This window comes from Amblyomma maculatum, chromosome 9 (assembly GCF_055883805.1).
Source record: "Amblyomma maculatum isolate TAMU_Amacu chromosome 9, ASM5588380v1, whole genome shotgun sequence".
NCBI lineage: Eukaryota > Metazoa > Arthropoda > Arachnida > Ixodida > Ixodidae > Amblyomma > Amblyomma maculatum.
Window position 1 is genome coordinate 10,291,899 of NC_139352.1, and position 20,947 is coordinate 10,312,845.

Below are 20,947 nucleotides of genomic sequence, written 5' to 3' on the forward strand. Positions count from 1 at the left end.
CAGATGCACCGTTGATATTCTTGTGTGCCTGTCACCCTTCATCTTGCACTGGCTAGGACTGTAGTGTAATTTTGATCTAATAATATGGTTAATAATTCCATGAAATTTCTGGGAGGACTATACTTTATTCTCCGGACATAGCTGATGCGTTTCGGCGCAGTAGCTTTCTCCGCATAGCCGCAGAAAAATGTCCCCGAATATAGACTCCCTCCACTCCCCTTCTCCAGCAATCGCTATCATGATCTCTCCCAAGAACCTCCTCCCCCTAACAATTTTGGATGTACCATGTGCACAGATTCAATACAGTCGTTACACGCAATGCACATCGGGCCGGACGCTTGCAGAACTAAGGAATGATGTGCAAAAAGCTCTCACCCAACTACGACCTGATATTGTGAAACTGAGATGGAGTTAGTCACACCCGAATCCCGGCCAATAAGGGGGCGTCGCCTCACCTGCTAACTACTGCACTGGACTTCTAGAATTTCAGGGTAATATTTAATCGCGTGGGTCACTACTCCCCAATAAAAACAAGATAATAAAATAAAAACAAGAAACAAACTGTCACTGTGATTACATTAGGAAAACTCTTCGGACAATTTCTGTTTTGGGCAAATCTCTCATTACCAAGCAACTACGCAATATTCGACGCATACACCTAAATGTATTCATCACTCATTTACGTTCTTTTCTCTGCCGTATCCGACACTCCTTTGCGTGCCCATATTATCCCAGGCTCAAGGCTAATTTAGACCACTAACTTCAATTCTGCATTGCTGCTGTTCATCGCCCTCAGTTTCCATTCCCAGAACGTGGCGGGCTTGCCTAGCCTCCTTGGTAAACGATGTATTCGGGGCTTTTAAGTTGCGTTAAAATAAAATTTTAGTGCTCTAGCACCAAGTGCCTTACTGGAGAAAATTCGTGATGTCTGGGAATGAAGCCGCGCAATAACACGTATTGCCAAACGGGACGACAGATATCCGGTAGCCGACTGGGGTAGCACTTTTGAGATGGAACTCGAAGTCCTAGCACATTTGGACATCGATTCAGACCCGCTATACCTAGACAGTGCAGACACTTTCGTGTGGCTTAGTTAAAGCGGGGCTTTATGTCAATGCCTGGTGGTCTTTGACACAATAGGGAAGACTGCCACTGCATGCTAATGAATATGTGCAACCAGAAAACGAATTGAAAAGCAAAATGCTAGGGCATCTAATTCGCATTTCGTCCCGCTACGCTAAATCGTCGGTAGATTTTCTCTCTCCCCTCAATTTGGATGCTCTTACTCTCCCTCGTAGGTACCAGCACCGACGCACACTGCGGGCCATTGCGGAGGCTGGACTGGCCGCCCGTCATCGTAAGACAGCGGCCTCAAAGAGCAAGGAGCACAGTCCGGCACCTCAGCCTTTCCACGTGTACTTAATCGTGTACGCGCTGTGTTGCGGGATGTCTGGTTTAGTTTTCTTCTGCGAATTATTCTGGCACGCGCGTCGACGTAACAGCACAAGGAACTGTAGGCTTTAGAATCCCATCATAGTACCATACATCCGCACGCTATCACACATGTCACTCCATTCGACCATTAAATTGGTGGGGGAGGAAAATTCATTCGTTAAGAACCTGCAGCCGTTCAGGAGGACGACTGTGCTCAGCATACAGCCTGGCTCTCTGTCCTCTGAACAGAGACTTCGTCGAACGAGGTGATTTTCTTGTGGTGATCTGTCGTGTAGCCTTGCCGTAAGTCAGAAAGTTCAATCAGCACTAACAGGTCGATCCCGGAGCCTTTCAATGCAGGTAGAATCTATGGTAGGTAGAAATCCTATGATGTATGGCTACATCTAAATATTAACATTTCTGATTGGTCACTGAAGTATTTTGCAGCAAAACGCCACATAAATACACCGCGCAATGCAAAGATCAGTCAACACCGGGATAGTTCATACAACTGGGTTAAAAGGCGGTATGGGCTGGCAACAAGCTTGTCGACGCATCTGAAAAGGTGCGCCAGGGGACACCCAAGTCACCGTAGGTACCTCTAACGATACGACGTCATACTCTTGCGATTAATTTAAGTGTCCCTCGTGTTCTTCTAAAGTAATAGTGGCAGAATATGTAAATCAAACTTGTTCTGCCTCGCTTGCTCGTCAGGGTGTTAATAAATACATTTTATCAGACCTAAGTATTGGGCAGTGCATACAAACATTGGGAGCAATTTGGCCGGACACGGAGATGAGGAATCTTTGAGAACTCTTGCAAAAATTTTAAATTATATGGCTCCATCCAGAGAAAAAAAAAAAAACATTTCAGCGTAGCACCTAACCGGATTCTAGCCGATGACAGAGGAAGCAGAAGCACCTTATATTTTTCTTGTATGATTCAGTATCATAGAAGCTTGCATCAGTAAAACAGATCATTTGTTGTTATCCTAAGAACGAATTGCCCGTCTTATCATGGGGGGATTGTCGACGAAACGAGAGTATAAAAAGGCTAATTAGCCGGGCATTATTGGGGTAGAAATAGAAAAAGAAAAGCAAAGTGCACAAAGAGAGAGAAAGAAAAGATAATAACCATTCACAATCGCAACACCTCGGTATTCTTTAACAGGTACGTAAGTAAAAGCTGTATGCATGGTGTTATAAACTTAAGCACGGCACTCGATCGGATCCCAGTTAGAAAATTCGCACGGTGCCGAAATCATTCGGGCGGCTGCACCCGTTAAGGTGGCGCCGAATTTCAGCCCGAGAGAGGTGCTTAATATAAGTCGAAGCTGCTGCAAATTCTCCTTCAATAACTTTTTCTCGAACATTTTGTTCATTGGGATTCATGGAAGAACGCGCACGCAAGAGTGGCAAACAAATCCTCTGTAGGTAAAAAATTTGGTCCTTGACCTGCTAGTGAATCTTCTTGATTTCAAGATCGTCTTCGTCAAAGCTTCCTGCTTCAGTAATCTATGTCATATTTAGCTGTTTGGTTTGGTTTGGTAAAACTTTATTTCCCACAGTAGGGGTCCTGAAGGACACTCGGCTGTAGAACGATCATATTTTCCGGACTGAAAACATACGTCTCCTAGACTTAGCTGCTGTGGCACGCGTTACAGGAAATGCGCCTCAGAGTGGCGGATTTCCGTGTACTCAGCACATTGTTGTATGTTACATCGATGTGTCCAGGCACCCTTCTAAAGGCACAGATATGGCACAAACGAGAAGTACTCAGTGCAGTACCTTTTAAGGCACGAGAGTCATTAGGCAAGTGGAGAGACTAGTATAATGATACAAATTGGATATGACTGCCGCTGCGCAAATTGAGTGTCTAGCTTGCGTAGAACAAGCCATACCGCCACAACTTCTGCTTATACTATATAGGAATGGATATGTCCTTGGCTCGCCTCCCACCGGCGGTTGTACCTGTTGTATACCATCGCTGCACCCGCAACGCGGTCCTCAGCTGCCTTTTCTGCTACTTTGCAGGAGCTCAGTATAGCTGTTATTTTAGTCACGCGGAGGATAGCAGCGGAAAGGGGAATGGCGGGAAGAAAAGGGAAGCTTTGGAGGAGGGTGCACAAGGAGTGCTGAATAATGTGCTTGAGCTCAGTTTGCACCTACAGGTGCGATCGCTAACGCGACAGCTTCACAGCCTCATTTAGAAAAAACAAAACAAACAAAAAAAAAAAAACAACTGTAGATGTGTTGCAAACTTGGCGCTGTGACCGAAGAATCTGGAGCATGCCTCTATTTTAGAGATGCAATAGATTACAAGCATGCAGATGACATGGAATTCTACCTGAAGGGGAGAGAGATGAAAGGGCGGGAATCCAGCCCAGTGGCCTTGGATTCCGAGGATTCCGACACGCTACACGTCCACGCAGGAAGGTACGGACGGCATGGTTAAATCTGGACTTTATGTTACATGGAGTTTGCATAAAATGTAGTAGCCTACCATTATATGCCAATGAGAATGTGGGAGATAACTGTGACACAAATCAAGGTGTCAACGCTAGGGTCGTTGGTAATGTGCAAGCAAAAGGGAGCTGTAGACTGGAGTCAGTAATGCGTTCGGGTCATACCATCAAAGGCGACGCTTAAATGTCCAAAATTTGTCTCCGTAAAAATATGCGTGCGCAGAACAGGAACGTGCCGACGTCGCCTCCGCGCCGCTCGAGACGAGGTCGTGAAGGCAGTGAAGGCATGGCGGCAGCGCTGGCGGGTGTCACGCCAGCGCTGCTAGTTATGTGCAGGAAAATATAGAGTAGTTCGCAGGGGTCAGTGGGTGCAGCTAGCACAGAAGTGGGTGCAGTAGCACAGAACTGGGAGAGGCTTTCGCCCTGCAGTGGGTATAGTCAGGCTGATGATGATGATGATGATAGCTGCTCACACACACGCGCGCACGCACACACACACACACACACACACACACACACACACACACACACACACACACACACACACACACACACACACACACACACACACACACACACACACACACACACACACACACACACACACACACACACACACACACACACACACACACGCACACGCACGCGCGCGCGCGCGCGCGCATATATATATACACAGATCGAAAGCGGACCACGTGCCGTTGAGATGAAGACTCTATTGCGGTACGGCAGATGTGACGGGACCTGGGGATTCGCGTATTTGTTAAGAACGGCCAGGCCGATCAACCTGCCTCTACGCACATAGCTCCTGCACGTGGCCCGTACTAGAAACGCCTTCAGATGTTCCGTATGAAAGTCGCAACGCGAGTCTTAAGCTTCTTTTGCGGAGACACTCACTGGGACCATTGTCGGCCGCAAACCTAGCTTGATTGATTCATCTGTGTAACTGGCCGAATGCCATTTTTTCTGAGGGTGCACGCTCTCCCCTGGGTTTGTGCTAGACTTCCTGTGCTGTTAAATATTTGACAAAGGAGTCATTGACCAGATCAGCGTGACCTGCAAATGTGAAAGTTGTGCTAATGCTCACCATTTTAATTATCGCATTTTGAAGCAAGTTTAACAGCTTTGTTAGCGTAGGCTGTTAGATTGCACTGAGAAGAGTCAGATTTTATGCGCAGATAGTAGTGTGATGGTATAAAGATGTTATTGCTATAGCAACTACAATCTCTGATCAAAATTAGCTTTACAGCCTGCAGTCAACACTTTCAATGTGCGCCGCCTCCGAATTTCGGAGCCCATTAAGTGCACAAGCTCATGAATAAACTTTCTGTAATCTAAAAAAAATCGAGAAATGTGTGCGCATATCTAGTTTCGACAGGCATCTGTTATATAGACACGGGAGCAGCAAAATGTTCAAGGTGAAGGCGACGATGTTAACGATGAATACGAAGAAAACATCCCGCAAAAAACAAACAAAAAAAAAAGCGTTGGTAGCAGCGTAACTTAGCAAAGCCAGGATATACAAAGCGAAAGCAGTGGTATTCGTGGATGAGACCGGATGGTTTCTTTGCTGCTGTTCTTGTCGTACCACCTTCTCCGACTCCGTGCGTCGTCGCTTTGCAAGTCTCTGTTCTCGCTCTCCGAGAGTTTCCATTGCTAGTGTAGCTCTGTCAGCTTCATGTTTCCTACGTGCCGCTTCTTCACGGAGAGCGATGTAGACAGGATGAGCAGATTCGTCTTGTATACAGGCACACTAAGCGTTCTTGCCTCACCCATGGCACAGCACTACAGACTTGGCGAGTTCACAAGCGAGCAGCTGCTCCACGTCTTATATGCCCCGGTGTGGCGCAGCAGCTGAAGTGCACCGCACATGCGCAGTGAGGCGCAAACCTAAGTGATGACGTCACGTTCGGCTCTCCGCGGAGACCGGCGATATGTATCGGTTCGCATGAAGTTTGCAGATGTGTGAAGAAGAAACAGGTGTGCAATGTAGAAGAAGCAGCAGCAGCAGCAGCAGCAGCAGCAGCAGCAGCAGCAGCAGCAGCAGCAGCAGCAGCAGCAGCAGCAGCAGCAGCAGCAGCAGCAGCAGCAGCAGCAGCAGCAGCAGCAGCAGCAGCAGCAGCAGCAGCAGCAGCAGCAGCAGCAGCAGCAGCAGCAGCAGCAGCAGCAGCAGCAGCAGCAGCAGCAGCAGCAGCAGCAGCAGCAGCAGCAGCAGCAGCAGCAGCAGCAGCAGCAGCAGCAGCAGCAGCAGCAGCAGCAGCAGCAGCAGCAGCAGCAGCAGCAGCAGCAGCAGCAGCAGCAGCAGCAGCAGCAGCAGCAGCAGCAGCAGCAGCAGCAGCAGCAGCAGCAGCAGCAGCAGCAGCAGCAGCAGCAGCAGCAGCAGCAGCAGCAGCAGCAGCAGCAGCAGCAGCAGCAGCAGCAGCAGCAGCAGCAGCAGCAGCAGCAGCAGCAGCAGCAGCAGCAGCAGCAGCAGCAGCAGCAGCAGCAGCAGCAGCAGCAGCAGCAGCAGCAGCAGCAGCAGCAGCAGCAGCAGCAGCAGCAGCAGCAGCAGCAGCAGCAGCAGCAGCAGCAGCAGCAGCAGCAGCAGCAGCAGCAGCAGCAGCAGCAGCAGCAGCAGCAGCAGCAGCAGCAGCAGCAGCAGCAGCAGCAGCAGCAGCAGCAGCAGCAGCAGCAGCAGCAGCAGCAGCAGCAGCAGCAGCAGCAGCAGCAGCAGCAGCAGCAGCAGCAGCAGCAGCAGCAGCAGCAGCAGCAGCAGCAGCAGCAGCAGCAGCAGCAGCAGCAGCAGCAGCAGCAGCAGCAGCAGCAGCAGCAGCAGCAGCAGCAGCAGCAGCAGCAGCAGCAGCAGCAGCAGCAGCAGCAGCAGCAGCAGCAGCAGCAGCAGCAGCAGCAGCAGCAGCAGCAGCAGCAGCAGCAGCAGCAGCAGCAGCAGCAGCAGCAGCAGCAGCAGCAGCAGCAGCAGCAGCAGCAGCAGCAGCAGCAGCAGCAGCAGCAGCAGCAGCAGCAGCAGCAGCAGCAGCAGCAGCAGCAGCAGCAGCAGCAGCAGCAGCAGCAGCAGCAGCAGCAGCAGCAGCAGCAGCAGCAGCAGCAGCAGCAGCAGCAGCAGCAGCAGCAGCAGCAGCAGCAGCAGCAGCAGCAGCAGCAGCAGCAGCAGCAGCAGCAGCAGCAGCAGCAGCAGCAGCAGCAGCAGCAGCAGCAGCAGCAGCAGCAGCAGCAGCAGCAGCAGCAGCAGCAGCAGCAGCAGCAGCAGCAGCAGCAGCAGCAGCAGCAGCAGCAGCAGCAGCAGCAGCAGCAGCAGCAGCAGCAGCAGCAGCAGCAGCAGCAGCAGCAGCAGCAGCAGCAGCAGCAGCAGCAGCAGCAGCAGCAGCAGCAGCAGCAGCAGCAGCAGCAGCAGCAGCAGCAGCAGCAGCAGCAGCAGCAGCAGCAGCAGCAGCAGCAGCAGCAGCAGCAGCAGCAGCAGCAGCAGCAGCAGCAGCAGCAGCAGCAGCAGCAGCAGCAGCAGCAGCAGCAGCAGCAGCAGCAGCAGCAGCAGCAGCAGCAGCAGCAGCAGCAGCAGCAGCAGCAGCAGCAGCAGCAGCAGCAGCAGCAGCAGCAGCAGCAGCAGCAGCAGCAGCAGCAGCAGCAGCAGCAGCAGCAGCAGCAGCAGCAGCAGCAGCAGCAGCAGCAGCAGCAGCAGCAGCAGCAGCAGCAGCAGCAGCAGCAGCAGCAGCAGCAGCAGCAGCAGCAGCAGCAGCAGCAGCAGCAGCAGCAGCAGCAGCAGCAGCAGCAGCAGCAGCAGCAGCAGCAGCAGCAGCAGCAGCAGCAGCAGCAGCAGCAGCAGCAGCAGCAGCAGCAGCAGCAGCAGCAGCAGCAGCAGCAGCAGCAGCAGCAGCAGCAGCAGCAGCAGCAGCAGCAGCAGCAGCAGCAGCAGCAGCAGCAGCAGCAGCAGCAGCAGCAGCAGCAGCAGCAGCAGCAGCAGCAGCAGCAGCAGCAGCAGCAGCAGCAGCAGCAGCAGCAGCAGCAGCAGCAGCAGCAGCAGCAGCAGCAGCAGCAGCAGCAGCAGCAGCAGCAGCAGCAGCAGCAGCAGCAGCAGCAGCAGCAGCAGCAGCAGCAGCAGCAGCAGCAGCAGCAGCAGCAGCAGCAGCAGCAGCAGCAGCAGCAGCAGCAGCAGCAGCAGCAGCAGCAGCAGCAGCAGCAGCAGCAGCAGCAGCAGCAGCAGCAGCAGCAGCAGCAGCAGCAGCAGCAGCAGCAGCAGCAGCAGCAGCAGCAGCAGCAGCAGCAGCAGCAGCAGCAGCAGCAGCAGCAGCAGCAGCAGCAGCAGCAGCAGCAGCAGCAGCAGCAGCAGCAGCAGCAGCAGCAGCAGCAGCAGCAGCAGCAGCAGCAGCAGCAGCAGCAGCAGCAGCAGCAGCAGCAGCAGCAGCAGCAGCAGCAGCAGCAGCAGCAGCAGCAGCAGCAGCAGCAGCAGCAGCAGCAGCAGCAGCAGCAGCAGCAGCAGCAGCAGCAGCAGCAGCAGCAGCAGCAGCAGCAGCAGCAGCAGCAGCAGCAGCAGCAGCAGCAGCAGCAGCAGCAGCAGCAGCAGCAGCAGCAGCAGCAGCAGCAGCAGCAGCAGCAGCAGCAGCAGCAGCAGCAGCAGCAGCAGCAGCAGCAGCAGCAGCAGCAGCAGCAGCAGCAGCAGCAGCAGCAGCAGCAGCAGCAGCAGCAGCAGCAGCAGCAGCAGCAGCAGCAGCAGCAGCAGCAGCAGCAGCAGCAGCAGCAGCAGCAGCAGCAGCAGCAGCAGCAGCAGCAGCAGCAGCAGCAGCAGCAGCAGCAGCAGCAGCAGCAGCAGCAGCAGCAGCAGCAGCAGCAGCAGCAGCAGCAGCAGCAGCAGCAGCAGCAGCAGCAGCAGCAGCAGCAGCAGCAGCAGCAGCAGCAGCAGCAGCAGCAGCAGCAGCAGCAGCAGCAGCAGCAGCAGCAGCAGCAGCAGCAGCAGCAGCAGCAGCAGCAGCAGCAGCAGCAGCAGCAGCAGCAGCAGCAGCAGCAGCAGCAGCAGCAGCAGCAGCAGCAGCAGCAGCAGCAGCAGCAGCAGCAGCAGCAGCAGCAGCAGCAGCAGCAGCAGCAGCAGCAGCAGCAGCAGCAGCAGCAGCAGCAGCAGCAGCAGCAGCAGCAGCAGCAGCAGCAGCAGCAGCAGCAGCAGCAGCAGCAGCAGCAGCAGCAGCAGCAGCAGCAGCAGCAGCAGCAGCAGCAGCAGCAGCAGCAGCAGCAGCAGCAGCAGCAGCAGCAGCAGCAGCAGCAGCAGCAGCAGCAGCAGCAGCAGCAGCAGCAGCAGCAGCAGCAGCAGCAGCAGCAGCAGCAGCAGCAGCAGCAGCAGCAGCAGCAGCAGCAGCAGCAGCAGCAGCAGCAGCAGCAGCAGCAGCAGCAGCAGCAGCAGCAGCAGCAGCAGCAGCAGCAGCAGCAGCAGCAGCAGCAGCAGCAGCAGCAGCAGCAGCAGCAGCAGCAGCAGCAGCAGCAGCAGCAGCAGCAGCAGCAGCAGCAGCAGCAGCAGCAGCAGCAGCAGCAGCAGCAGAAAGGCCTCGCTCCATGGGGCGCCCGAGCGGCGCGCCACGCGCACGAACGTACGCTGGAGTCTGTCTGCGCATGCGTGACGCGCCAGGCGCGAGCTGAGGCGCGCGCGGAGCAGATATTTGTCCATGTCACATATTCCGCGGCACTCGCTGCGCGCTCGCGCTAAGAGGCTCGCCGGTTTTTGGTTGGCGTGCACCAATCAGAGGATGCCTTTCGCGCCGTCTTTGCGATCTTTCTCTGTTTGCGTTTTTTTTTACATCGGTGCTGCGGTGCGTTGAGATGTGCGTACATTCAGTCGATCGAGAACGAAAGGTTCATCGCCGGATTGTAACGGCGGCACTCGCTGTGGCTCGCCAGCAACAAACAGCATAAAAATAAATAAGTTAAAAAGCTATGTGGGGAGAGGTGGCATCTCAGGTGCTGCGTGCTGCCGGGAGTAACGCGCGCAGGTCAGCTCATTGTTTACGGCAAGCATTGAATAAGTGAAATGTGCTTAAAAATCCTCTTGTTGCAATCCCGCAGAAAGCACCGAGCGTGTGCAAAGGCGATGGAAGTCGCTCCGGGACAAGCTTCAAGTAGCAGTCGAACTGTTTCGGTCGGTTTCAGCTTACGAAATCTTGCAACAACGCATGAGCGAGCGCGCCAGATACGCTTCATGGAGATGCGTACCATTTCCAGCGTTGTCAGGGCGCGGAACTGGGCGCGTAGGCGCCTCGCTCGTGCGCCTCTCGTGCGCCCCATGGAACGAGGCCTGAAGAAGAATGGAGCGCGCCCGCTCCGTGCACCACACGTGCGAAGGTCGGCTGAAGGTCAAACTTCGGCGTACGCGATACGCGCCCCAGCTAGCTCAGTGAAGCTTTCGCTTTAAAACTAGGGGACAGAAAAAAGGGCAAAGAACTGCTTTCATGCTGTTTTTTGTCCTTCTAGTCCCTAGTGTTTTGTGCTTTTTTTTTACAGTATGAGCATATACCAAGTCGCCAACGTAACGTTATACTAAACCAACGAATATGTGTAGTAACTATCCCATTATTTCTTTTTTTGGCGCATAACGTTCTGATTGCCACAATCTCCGCCAATCCTTTATAGCAAGTACTGGCGATTTCATTTCTTAACTGCATAATGAGTAAGTACCAAAAGCGAGACCTAAGAGATCACATAGAGACAAAAGGGGAAGAGAAAATAAAAACGTCGGCATGTTCGACCGCATATGTTCTACTAAGCGTGTGCGGAGTTTTCGTCAGTGTTAATGCGGAGCTTCCAACCTTCTGCCCCATTGACCAAAACGGCAAACCCTGTTGACCACAAGCAGCTCTGCGTCTCCTTATTACTCGTGTTCCAGGTGGACCCCCTACCTTCATCGAACGAGGTTTGGAACAGGCGAAGGGTGCTTCCCTTGGATCGAATTCACCCGCCTGCCTATTTACATTCTTCATACGCCTACGGGACAGAGAAAATGCTTTATCGCTTCCTTGACAAAGCAGTAGAGTGTGGGCGTGTATTTCTGCGCTACAGCAACGACCATCGGTGACCCAAGTCTGCTGCTTGTCTATATTCATTTCAGACCCATTCCGTATCACAACTGTTTTATCAAACTGCCTTATCATTTTTCACAAAAGAACAAAAAATGTGTTTCTTTTTTTAACATTGAGCACCATCACCCAAACTTTTCTTACAATAGAGCAGGTGCACTGGAGCCAGATTCCCGTACGAGGCAGCGAAAAGGCCGAAAACACTCCTTATCGCTCAGCTTCACCAAAGCTGTGGTCGGATCAATGTTCTGAATAAATACGCCGTTCAAAGTTCAGTGGCCGCACGCGACAATTGAACCGTTCCGAAAGGTGAGACGATGTCGCTTGTACAGAGGGAAAGAACTGAGAAAAGCAAATCCATGCCGTCGTTTGTATGGGGTCTGTTGCCATGTCTTCGATGTTTGACACTCCTAACTCAGCGCTGCTCTCTCGGATCAAGTCCACTTTCATGCAGACGATGCCCGGTAAAGACCGAACAGTAATGTGGTGGAATTGTTTGTGCTGCTTATTGCAAGAATAGCCACCATTCCGTAACGAAAATAAGCTTGCGAGAAAACTACATCAAAGTGGCGTACATTTATAGTAATATTTAACGAGAGCAGCATGATATACAACCGTAAGGTATAATACCTTTTAACGAGAAAGCTCCCAATATCAAGATGCATCTGTGCACAGCAACGAACCGCCAACAAAAGGTATCGGCATATATCTTTGTTGAGAAGAAAATTAATTTCCACCGAATGATGTCTGGTGAGCAGCCTTCTTCACGCAAAATTTTGTTGCATTCATTGCTTCTTTACGCTTGCATACTTTCGGCCGTGTCAGGCGACATTGGGCCCACAATGCTGAGAATTATGGAAACCTCGAAGGAGTCTCACGCGAGAGCTGTACTCGTCTATTCGCCGTCGAACCTCGAAAAGCCCGCAGTGCGCTTAAATGATTTGCCGATTCCACTAAAATTTGTGAAGGCCTCGTACAATGACCTCGAATGCGAATTTGCTCCTTTACTTGCAAAAAACCCACAATTGTGCTACGTTCCTCGAAAAAATGCATTGTCGTTCATGTTTCAGAAAAAGGTAGTGTTCGCGCCTTGGCAGTCGAGTCACAGTACCGATGTACGAGAACTTTTAGCTGTATACTTCAGAGATTTACTGTTTGTTCGTTGGTTCATCTCGACCGAATCGCATGAGAAGACACTAATGGAGTTCGCCAGTGGTCTGTGCCACCTTACCAGCGTCTCTGCAGAACAAATCAATTCTCCGGCTGATCAATTCAGAAAATGCCACATCCGAGATGCAGTCCAACCTACTGAACTTTTTCACTTTCACGTCAGGCCGAATAACTGTTTCCCCAGAGGAAATGAACTTTTTATAGGTACAGACGTGTATGGCACACCAGTAGAGAAAGCGCTAAAGATGCCAGAACCTGCTGCTCTTTTAGACGCCTACCTGACACTGAATAACAGCGTGCGCCTGTACCCCAAATGGGGGTTTGGCAAATTTCTAGAGAGATCTTTGGACACTATGCTCCTACCTTTCCTCAGCAGCGACCTTCAGCTTCCAAGCTTGTTTAAGGACGCCCAGTATGCTCCTAGGCAGGTGTGCTTTTTCAGTCGGCATGGTACTGCCCTCCAAGTAACCTTTATCGACTCATGGATTTCGTTCACACTGCTAGTTATCGTATTGACATCCTTGGGGGCCTTGATCTCCATCTGTCTGTGGGTACGCAGGAAGCATGTTTCGAGGCGAGGAAAATTTTCACATTGCGATGTCGGTTTCTTTCTGGTTTCTTCCCTGTTAAATCAGAGTCCGCCATGCTTTGTAGATGAACGCAGTCTTATGCTTGTTGCCTGGTCTTTCGGCATGTTCTTCATTGGGAACTACTTTCAGACCACCATCACGGCGATTCAAAGCGTCCCCAGCATTTCAAAGGGTATTGAAAACGTGGCTAATTTGAGGCTTTTAATTGAGAAGGGTTCAATTCAGCTCTGCGCTACGAGTGATTGGATGGGAGTGTGGGAGGTCTACAAAATATCTGGGGAAATGTCAGCCGACATAGAAGCCATTCTCAAAGCTTTAGGAGAGTGTGGGATGGACTGCGGGAAGAAACAACAGACCACGGAGTACTGCTTCCGCTTGGGCGCGGAAGGCACTCATGCTGTCTTGGCCTCTTGCGCCGATGAGATCATCGCTGAAGCGTCGTGGTGGAGTCTTGTGCCTGCGGAGCCCATCTTTATGGAGATCCAGGCTGTCGCCATGCTTGACATGAACCCTCTCAGGTATATCTACATTTTGGAAATTTGCGCAGTAGCCATCCAAACAGCTATAAACTTAGTGGGGCGTTGGGTTGGCTGTTGGCAATGCCTGTCCTGCTGAGGCCCCCATGAAGGTTTTGTGGTGATATGCATACAGCAGTAGGATTCTGAGTTGGCCGAGTTGGTTGTAAATCATTCTAGATGAAAAAAAAAAAAAAAACAGCGCAAAGGGACGAATGACATGGTGTGCTACCTGTTACTTTGTCCGTCGTGCCATTGCGCTGATTTTTCCATCTAAAATGATACGTACGTAAAGACATGACACACAAGCGCCAATTTTACTTTACTTTCGATGCTGCATAACCCCTGATTTTGTAGCAGAAATGACGAGCAGAGGTAACACTAAAGACAGCACAGGTATTGGCGCGGGAAAGTCATTTTCATTCTGCACATAATCAATGACATAAAGCACGCACTGAATTTCGAAGTAACGCAACTTGGATGACTGCCCTAACATCGCTCCAAGCTTTAACACATTACCACGAAAGCGTTAGGATGGAAACGTATTCCCTGCATCGAGAAGTCATGCCAAATTAAAAAGTGGTGCCATCCTCAACAAGTGCTTTTATACAGAGAAGTTGTCGTTTTAAAACTGCCTGCCAAGACCAGCTTGCTACAATCAACTGGACCGAATATCTTTGGAGGCCTTACGGAAACTTTGACGTCCGTCAAAACGTAGCCACAAAGCTACCCGGTAGGAGCGATCTGCCACAAGCAGTATATTCTAGTACAAAGACAATTTAAACTGAAAAAAAAATTCTTCTAATTGGCAGCTATAGGCTTTCCAAAAGAAAGCGATGTTTTAGAGTCACTAAGTGTAGAAGGATGGGCTAGATAGTTATTAGTACAATTGTGAGACCTTATTACGAAAAAAAAAAAAAAGAACATACGGACGAAAATGGAGGAGACACTACGATCGCCCGAGTACACTGGAGTTTCTAGTACACTGAACCCTGTCATTCTTTTTTTTTTTATATGTGTAAACACTTTTTCGACGTTCGTCAACGTTCTAGCCGTGACCAATTGTCGCGAAAGGAAAATCACGTTTTATCTCGACCACCACCTTATCCTATCTGGCGTCTATGCCCTCTTAACGCCGTGCTTTTCATCTGCGAGGCATGCCAGATGGATGATGAAGGTCTTGCCCTCCGAGCTGTGCAGCCGATGTTCGTGGTGTCTCCTCTACCTTCGTCCGTAGTTTATTCCGTGCGTTGGAAAAAACGTTTCATGATGTTTTAGAGATAAGGACGAAGGACATACGCAGAGAAGTACACAACGCCACGAAACTTAATATCGTACCATGGGGATTTAGCGCTGTATAGCATTTACACCCTTTTAGGCATATGAAGGTTTTGAGTATTTTTTGGTCAGTTTCTTTATCCCTTAGGTCGTCCTGACTAGGATAAATTCGGTGCGTATTGTTTCTAGCCGTCGGAAATGTCACGAGGCTTCTCTGACTACTTTGCCAATGCTTCAACATAGTAGTCACATTTTAAACAGAAACAACAAGAGAAACAAATTATCAAGTACGATTCTTAAACGCGATGAAGCAACATGAAAAGGAGAATACAAAAGGAGACGAAGTGATCACATCATATATATGTTCAGAGTGAAACCCGTATTGTATTTGCTATAGTCTCAGTCATTCGCACAAAACTGCCGGAGTGAAACACACTGGGGCACTGGAACAACGTCTGTGCTATGCGTCGGCGTGTTTTTTATACCTTACTAAAGATACTAAACTTTCGTACTGAATGTTTCTGTTGGTATTATAGAATGCATCTGGTTACATCCTGTTTTGGTCATTTGTAGCAGCTCATGTGAATTTCTAATGTGAACGTCTAATCTCTAATAAAACTTTTTCTAAACACCCACACCTATATTACGCATAAATGTGCAGCAGTGTGCTCATTGCTTTAGGTTAAACGTCAACTGTTCAGGATTTCTGTGTCGCCACAGCTTTTTTCACTCGGCAATAAAACGTTTTCTAATGCGGAAATCCAATGGTTAATTGAAAATGAAATTGCATAGACGTGCGGTAAATAAATATAAGGTAGACTGTGAGAGAAGCGCCAACGAAGCAATCGGGCTGAAAATACTCACAGGATGGTTGAGAGTTCATAACGCGATTATTAAAGCGTTGGCTGTGGTGCCAGAGCAGAGAATGCATCACATACATATTAGCAAAAAAATGTCAGTAAAATGAGGGACACGTTACGAAAGAATAGCCACTGACGCAAAGAAAAGCCTTGTGCATTATATTTAGGTGTTCATTGTAGTGAAATAATAATGTACTCGTAGAGTTTGTTAACCAGAAAAAAAGAACAAAACTAGAAATTTGGAAGCCATGAGTTCTCCGCAATCAGAGCGGTCGATTACGCTGATTATGAAGATGATTACGCTGAAGATGAAGCATCGGATGCTGCGCACCAGTGACGTAGAAGCAAGCTTTTATGCATGTAGTGTCACAGCCATACATGAATTGACATTTTGGTGAGTATGTGACCGCACAAAGAGAGGGCCTAAAGGTTCCTCTGACATTTATGTGTGCCTGTCGTCCCTTGTCACATTGGCAATTGCGTAAAGAGTATAGAAAGGATATGAATACATCTTCTCTTGGAAGCATTTTTGACATTATAAGCGTTTCTCGCAGGTACCAGCACCGTCGTACAGTGCGCGCCGTTGCGGAGGCTGGACTGGCCGCCCGTCACCGAAAGCCAGCAGCCCCAAAAAGCAAGGGGCACATGCCAGCGCCTCAGCCTTTTCACGTGCACATCACTGTGTACGCGCTCGGTTGCGGGATGTCTTTCTTAGTTTTCTTCTGTGAGATATTCTGGCACGCACGTCGACGTGAGAGCAAAAAGAACCGCAGGCTTTTTGTGCCGACAAGTCTGAAAGGTCGGTTCTTATCTGCGACACAAATATATATGATTCATTCCCCTTTCACTAGCGGTTACTAGCTCCAGTCCCTGCTCCACAACCTTGCGTCCAGTTCTGAAAATATCAATACATCAAACCTCTAACATTGTTCAACACCTTCATATTTTTGCCAGTTTGTAATAACTCTAAGCCATGAGACTTTGAACATTGCCTTTTTTCTATTTTTTAATGATGCTTAAGTAATTCCAGTATATGGATCACCACGTGATTTTTGCCTACGACTGCTAAGTATTTTTTTTAATTTAATATTCTTTTCTCGCCAGTTTTGGTTTCAGTTTCTGCAGCTAAGAGATGGCTGTGACGTCACAATCAGTGACCTCACAACCATCTCTGACCTCGCAAAGCAATAGCAAGTAGCCCGTCACATTGCTCTTGCGCTCTTGTCACAGTCATGTCTAGGTCACGCGCAGCATGAAAAAACAGCGATATAATCTCTGACTCTTAACCTTTTGTAATTCCTGTCCTTGAGGAAGGCCGGCTTTAGCGTTGTGGTGAATTAACACGACACACGAACGATTATGTCGCTGTTTTATTCATCCCTCACGTGACCTAGACTTGACTTTGACGTCAAAGCTATCGCTTAACCGCTGTAAACGAAACCGAAACTGGGGAGAAAAGAAATTCGATTGTAAGTTCTTCAGTGGCTATAGGCGAATGTTATCAGGCGATTCATGTACAGTAATGTCATACGAATCATATAGAAGCTAAAATACGAACTCAAAAATGAAGTGCCATGCTCCTTTAACGAAATGTGCATGAAAACCTTATATACATCTTTCAGATAAGTACCGATGGACCCAAGGCTAATTAGAACAACATCAACATCATTAGAATGGGCTGATGATGGTACTCTGTAAGACAACGAGACACCACCTATGCGTCATTTTGAGTGTACTATATTTTTCCAACCTTTTGTATCCGGCTTCAGCTATGCCTGCATGACTGCTCAGATTTCGACTGAATCAAGTGCATAATCTCATAATCTATGAAAGTTATGCATAAGGCGAGATGACTCTATTCCGATCATTTCGTATCAACTGATTTTGTTTCAATATAGTAAATGGTAGAAGAACTTTTGCGAAAACCTGCATGGTGAATTTTTATTAATGTCTAGTTTATTCTAATTCTCTTTGAGAGTACCTTAGCAATTATCTTAAAGGAAAGGGACACAGCTGGTCATGACCAGGCTGAACTAGGAGGCATTTGAAAGACGCCCATAGGCAACTAAGGTGCCTCTGCAAAGTGTAAAACAAGACTATTCATTTCATTTCTTTGTAACTGGCTGCTGCATAACGCCAGGAGACGTGTGAAGGAAATTAAGGAGCTGACAAAAGGTGTCCGCACTAATAGTAATATAACAGAAGTATTGCTCGACCAAGCACAGTGTGCGGAAAGGAGGTTGCTGAAATGTTTAGTCACTATATTGCAATCCTGTTACCACTGCATATTATTCAGATGCAGAATATATTTTAGGTAGGAATGAAATTAGCATGTTTCTTGCCCCCACCTCTGAAAGTTAAATCACTCTCGCATTCAATGCGCTTAGTATCAGAGCAACGTTTGATATTGATAACGTCCAGATAACACCAGTAAGGATCACATTTCCGCCAGTGCTCATTTACAGTCTTGTCCTATCGACATACCAATTTTCTATACAAAATTCACAAATATCAAGTTACGGTAATAATTAAAGCTAAATAAAAAAATGCTTATCTAACTACCTTTCTATATTTGTTGTATGTGTCCTAGATGCCTTTTTTAAATTATTAGATAAGGATATATACACTACAGTAACTAAGTTTCCTAATAATCTTGATCTTATTAGTCCAGCTCATTTCCGATTTCTCAATCATAGGTAAACAGAACTTGCACTCCTTGCCCAGAAGGAGTTTACTTGGAAAATGTTTGGAGAAATTCCTTTATGTCACTTGCATTTATATATAGACGGAAAACATTTCAAAGAATGAATCATTTCCTACACTCGGAATGAAAATGAAGAAGCCTTCGTTGCCGCAAAAGAAGATGCGATAGAAAAAGAAGACGCCGCGCTAAGATGGCGTCAGGCGGGGACGAAGAGCTATCCAAAGAGGAGAAAGCTCAGGTACTGACGGAATTCTGTAAAAGATCATCACCGGCCGAGGTCAGGGAAAATTTCGACCAGATCAGCCGCTTGCTATCCGGTAGGTCATCGCACAAGGGACCCAAGTCACCGCCCAAGTCACCGCCCAAGTCCTTCGCTCGACTCGGGGTAACCAAGCCAGGTCCAGTAGTGGACGCTGACGGCTGCGAGCACTACGAAGGCGTGGGTGAGGGCTTGTGGCGCGTCCCCCCTCTGGTCCGCCACAGGACACACACGCCTGCTCAGAACAACGCAGATGATTCAGTCAGCGAAGGGATGCTACCGACGCTTTTCGCGGGGACCTCGCCCGTGCATGGCAGGTGGCCCTGGAGGAGTTTCGACGGACTGAGCCCCCGTGCACCACCGCCAAGGGGCGTGAGGCGCCGCCCCCGAGTGCCACCAGAACGAATGGAAAGTGGTCCCGACTGCCTTCCTGGTGACAGTCCGGACGAAGGCGCGGAACTCGCTGGCCTGTCGCTGCAAGAACGCCAGACTCCCTTTGAACGCTGACTAGGCTGATGTGAAAGGTCTCGCCCGCGTTGGGGGTGGGCAACAACGAGGGGGACAAGTGCAGGATCAGCATAGCTCCGAAGGGATAAGGGCGCGTGCAAACATATCTCGAACGAGGGGAAAAAGCCAGGGACATTCTTCAAGCAGATCTACGAGCTGCGGTTATCAGCGAGAGATGCCTGACCTAAAGTGCTGTCAACTTGGACTAAGCAAGACTGTTCAAATGCTATGCATCGACAACACCGCGGACTTGCCATGCGTAACACTCCAGTACTTGCCATGCGTAAGCCATTCTCGTTGCAGCGTTTCTCATCCACAAGCTTGTAACCCGAAAGAAAAAAATGCCGTGTTTTCCTGTATAGAAAATGTACGCACAGGCCTTTCCCTGCCAGCATGACTGAGGAATATAGCACAACCTGCAACCGGATGCAACGTAACTTTTTCTAGTGGTAATAGAGCACTGTCATCATGCAGTAAACATGTTTCCTGTCTCCGCCGAATCTTTTAGTTTGGTTTGGTGTGGTTTTGGAGGTTTAGCGTTCCAAAGCGACTCGGGCTATGAGAGACGCAGTAGTGGAGGGCTCCGGAAATTTAGACCATCTGGGGTTCTTTAACGTGCACTGACATCGCACAGCACACTAGTGTTTTTATGTACTGTTTTGCACGCAAAATTCATTGATCTCTTTTTATTATGACATTTAGGTTATTTCTTTCTCCCGGAATATTGTAATCTTTTACATGTATCATTTTCTGACACAGTGCTTTTACCGATGTATAGTTTTGCCCCTTTGTTTCACTTGTATTGTGTATAATTAATAATAATTGGTTCACAGGAAGGGAAAGGCGCAATATCTGTCACACTTGCTATGTGGACACCTGAACCGCGCCGTAAGGGAAGGGATGAAGGTGGGAGAGAAAGTGTAAAGAGAGAAAGAGGAGCCGTAGTGGAGGGTTACGGAGTAATTTCGACCACCTGGGGATCTTTAACGTGCGCTGACATCGCACAGCACACGGACGCCACTTCGTTTCGCCTCCATCGAAACGCAGCCGCCGTGGTCGGGTTCGAACCCGGGAACTCCGGCACAGTAGTCTGGCGTCTTACCACTGCACCACCCGGCGGGATATTGTGTATTTACCCACTGCTTTTTTATTGCATGGGCGCTGAAGGTACAGAAATTAATACTTTCGCTACAATATCATTCGCAGCTGCTAGGGCCTCGCGCCTCACTACCCTTTTGAGTGAAATTATGTTGGGTTTCGTGCCGTGAATTACAAATTTCAGTTGCTTTGGAACATTTAGCAACACTGTGTTGCAGCACGCCACGAGTGCCAAATCGACATGGAGACGGGCTTCAGTGGCGCTGCTTGTAACAGGCCAGTCGGCATCATTTCCCTATGGGCTGTTGCCATCCCCCTCCTGAGCGCAGGGGTCAGATTTCTGCTTTCATTGGCATGCGGTTGGGCAGTATTTCATGTTGCAAACTAATTGTAATAGGCACAAGAAGCTGTCGGTTTCTGGAAGCTTCACGAGAAGCCTGCTGGGAAAACGATTTTTTTTTTCCCCCGCAGTTTGGCATTATTTCCTCACCGCGCAGAACTTTTGTTCTCCAATAATAAGGGGGACTCAACACAACCTCAGGCCTATGGTTTACAGGTTCCTCCCGGAACAGTGAACGGAAGTTCATTCGTAACCTCTTAGCCAGCTGTCTTAGACAAACTTGAGCTTGTCAGCAGTTCACCTGATTATTTTGTAACCAGCCTCAGTTCACTTTTACTGTCCATTGTGCTATCGATACGCACCGTAGTTCATTGAAAGCAGGAGGGTATGCACAGGGGGACTTATTTAAAACTCACAAGTAGGCAAACAAGGATTACCGAAATATTCATTAGGCATTTTTTTTTCTCTGCCACACAAATTGTAATCGCAATCTTTATCTCGGTTCGGCCAAATGAAAATGCCGTTACGTGCAAAATAAACAAGAGCAATACTTTGCAAACGGGAACAGCACCATAATATTTTCGCTTCCAGACAAAATGCTCGATGAGTTAATTCTCATTTCAAATCTCTATTGGTTATTGATTAAAAACAACAACGAACACAGCTTGTACATTTTTGCCTA